General features: G+C 43.4%; 1 pseudogene; it reads right to left on the minus strand.

The window, feature by feature from the left end:
* Positions 1-878: 878 nt before the first annotated feature.
* On the minus strand, positions 879-996 carry LOC124617368 (annotated as a pseudogene).
* Between the last annotated feature and the right edge of the window lie 3,186 nt (positions 997-4,182).

Below are 4,182 nucleotides of genomic sequence, written 5' to 3' on the forward strand. Positions count from 1 at the left end.
TCAATTTGCCCCCAGTGCCACGTTTTTCCCAATAAAGTCGGAATTTTTCACGAACCTGATACTTCTAAACAGCACAAAATCCTTTTTATGATTTCCTACTTCAATCGGTAAAAAAAAAGGGAAGCCTTATTTTGCCGCCCGTCTCCCTGTCTGTCCTACTGTTCACAACCCCTTTTCTCAGGAACGGATAGATTTATCAAGTTGACATTTATGTCACATGCTGAGGTCTATTGCCCTATGGTGCTGCAAAACTGTTAAGCTTCTAAGCCAATGCAATCTAAAGATGCGGTCATTTATGTCGCATATTTTGATACTCATTAAAACCTGTGAGTATTTCCTTGTGACATATAATCATGAAATTTAGCAGTCCAAGTAAAAGAGAAAATCTGAAAATTATTAATTTGCAATTATATCACACTAAAAGAATATTTATTTTGTCATTTGTTTTCCGTCTTAAACTTGAAATTAAAAGGTATTTGAAGGTCTTGAAATCCCTTGGACCGATGTCTGGCCAGTATCAATGTCGATAACAGGCAAAAATCGTCGAGATCCTCGATCGCCGGAATGGATGAAATGTCTGTACACATAATGAAGTCTGTGCCCGAGTCCTACTCTCACCTGGACATTTTTTATGAAATGATATCCTCTAAAGCTAGAATTAAAGGATAAAAAGAAATAACATTCCGTCTTCAGGCCACGAGCGGCCTACCGGGACCATCCGACCGCCGTGTCATCCTCCGTGGAGGATGCGAATAGGAGGGGCGTGGGGTCAGCACACAGCTCTCCCGGTCGTAAGATGGTATTCTTGACCGAAGCCGCTACTATTCGGTCGAGTAGGTCCTCAATTGGCATCACGAGGCTGAGTGCACCCCGAAGAAAGGCAACAGTGCATGGCGGCCTGGATGGTCACCCATCCAAGTGCCGACCACGCCCGACAGCGCTTAACTTCGGTGATCTCACGGGAACCAGTGTATCCACTGCGGCAAGGCCGCTGCCAGAATTAAAGGATACAGGTCTAAAATTCAATTAGTATCCAACTATTTTTAATTCGTGGCAGTAGTAGAACTGAGCTAGGTCAGGACAGCAAGACCATAGATAACTTCACAGCAATACTGCGAGACCAATCGCAGTCTCCATGTACGACGATCCTTCCGCTATCTAGTTACCACACTTCCTGGTATACCTTTCTGCTTTGCACAAGACATAGCACTATCTTTTCACAAACAACCAAAAAACGAGTGCGATTTTTTAGTGAGGAACTCACAGCGCAGTCCTGCCATATATACACAATACACAGGGGTTGGATAAAATGTGGGAACACCGCAAACACAACACATTAACATGTGTCATACGTAATAGGAAACCCGTAGGCATCCCAGACAACTTCCAGTCATCTCGAAATGGATTAATATAGATGCTGTAGGGTTCTCAGAGGACCATGCCCTTAAAACAGTGACAAATTAAGGTGCTGATGATGGAATGTGGATATAGGTCAAGCACGGTTCTCTCCAAAGCAGACCATGAAGCCTCAATAATACTGATATCTGGTGACTATGGTGGTCAGGGGAGATGAGACATTCAATTTTCGTGCTTATAAAACGAGACCTGGACTATGCGAGGTGTATGAGAAGAAGACCTGTCGTCTTGGAACACTGCATTACCATTGGGGAACAAACAATATACGATGGGATGGATCTGAGCAGCAAAAATGGTTACATGATCCTTGACTGTAATGTGACACTGCAGAGTAACCATGGGGCCCATGGAATAGCACGATATGGCTGCCCAAATCTTCAGCGAACTCCAGCCCTGTTTCACTCCGCCAGAAGTTAGTGTGAAACAAAACTCTTCTGAGCAAACGACTTCCTTCCACTGCTCCGTAGTCCAGATTGTATGTCTTCGGCACCACATTTTCCATTTATGGCGCTGTGTATCACTGATGAGTGATTATGGAATTCCAACTAGGCTTCCAATTCCCTGCTTATTGTATAGTCTTCATGTTGATTTGGTATTTAAAGAGTTTACGAGTGGGACATTTAAATCTAAACTGACTTACGCAGCTGCCGCCCTGTTATTTTTAGTCACAACCCTCTTCAATGACAATTCGTTACGATCACTCGACACACTCTTTCGTCCGCATTGTAACTTAGTGGATAATGTTTTTTTCCCGCTTTCCGTGTATACGGTGCCCCTTAGAACACCAAACACTTTGGCTCCCTCGGTTAGGAAAACACCCACCATACGAACAACAAAAATTTGCCCTCGCTCGAGTTCGGTCAGTTCCCACATTATGTGCACACATTTACACACCGCACTGTTCTGACGACAGATGGCACTTGAAGTATTGTGGACATTTCAAAGGTGTCGTTCGTGGTCTAATACAACTGCGCAACATGCTCAGGATGTATACGTCCTGGGACAAGCGGGAAAAACCCGGAATTTTTTCATCCAGGAGAAAACCGGGAAAAGCCGAAAATTTTTTAGAATTCCGGGAATTTTTCAGTGTTTTAGTTTTCACTTAAGTTTTTGTAATTTTAGCTGGTAAGAACTGATACTCTTAACGTCTTTCAACAGCAAAATGTATCAAAGGCTTTAGGATGAAGACTGTGCAATACATCATAACCACAAACTGCTTACGAAGAGCGTGACGTCACAATTGTTTGCGTTAGGTTCGTCTGAGCACTTTTTAGCGGGCTCACGCTCATGCATAGTTGAGCCGGGTATGAGCCGTACCGCCTCCCGATTCTAGCTACTGGAAGTGTAGCTGTTAGTGGTTTTGAGGTTTCCTCTTCGTTTCAAACTCTCAAGTCAAATGAAAACAAAACGGATTCCTCTTGCCGGAAGCTATCAAGTGAATTAAAATACATTCCCATAATCCACGAGAGACTAAAATACGTTATTGTTTCGCCTTACTCTGGACCATACAGGGTAATCACAAGAGGAAGCCACAGCTTCAAAATCGATAAGGATGGTAAAGAAGAGACAGTCTCAATTGAGCGGCTTAAACCTGCTTACACCGAAGAGGGTACACTCCTTCCTCGGTCTGCAAAATCACCCTCAAACGTGGAGGCCAAAGAAACAGCAGATAGTCTCGCCGAGCCCTCGCTTTCAGAAGAGGACAGCGAAGCAGCAAGTGCAGAACAGGAGCAGCCATTGCCTGCACCAGATGTTTTCACGAGAGCACGTAGAAAAATAAAGTGCAAGTTTCCCCACAAACCTGGTGCACCCGGTTTCAAAAGGAGGGGAGCTGATGTGGCGACGTCATTTATCCACTGCGCCAAAAACAGCGGGTGAAAGCTGCAGCTGATAGATATTTATCTTTGCCGTAGTCGGCTTGGTTACGAGTTGTTTATTCTTGTTAGCTTTTGATCTGTGCTTGGAAAATAAAATGTTTTCTCATCTCATGAAAAAGCTGTTACTTCATAAAATATAAAGGCTGATTTTATCTGTTTTTCATAATTTTGGCTGTCAAGCATTAAGCGCCTTGCAGAACAATGAAGTTATTATTGTCAGTTTGCTAAAGAAATTTGGCTTTTATTAACCTTTTCCACAGAGGCAGTCAATTTATTCGAAACGAAGTGGTACAAATGGTTTAAAAGGCTCTGAGCACTATGGGACTTAACATCTGAGGTCATCAGTCCCCTAGAACTCAGAACCACTTAAACCTAACTAACCTAAGGACATCACACACATCCATGCCCGAGGCAGATTTCGAACCTGCGACCGTAGCGGTCGTGCAGTTCCAGACTGAAGCGCCTAGAACCTCTCGGTCACAATGGCCGGCAGAAACGAAGTGTTTCAGTCCAAACTGTTAGCTAGTTTCAACTGTTCGCTGAATGTCAAGTGCACGTTTGGGTGTTCTGGCACGTATAGCAATGTGCCATAATAAAGAACCTAACATCATACAGTACAATACTGGTACTCCAAAAAAATTTACGTCCCGAAAAACCACTCTGAAAAGCTAAATATCAAGTAAGGGCCTACTTCATTGTGAATCTGGACATACGAATGTGCATTTTAAGTCGAATTATGTGTTTTAGTTTGGTTTACCAAAATCCGATGCTCTTGGAGCAGCCTCTGATGTCCTGTTTCTGTTATGACGTAACATAAGTTAATGCTTTATACGCGCGAACATACGGGCTTCCTACATCATCGTAGCTGTGCATACGTAGTAACGCCTGT

This window comes from Schistocerca americana, chromosome 5, assembly GCF_021461395.2.
Source record: "Schistocerca americana isolate TAMUIC-IGC-003095 chromosome 5, iqSchAmer2.1, whole genome shotgun sequence".
Lineage (NCBI taxonomy): Eukaryota > Metazoa > Arthropoda > Insecta > Orthoptera > Acrididae > Schistocerca > Schistocerca americana.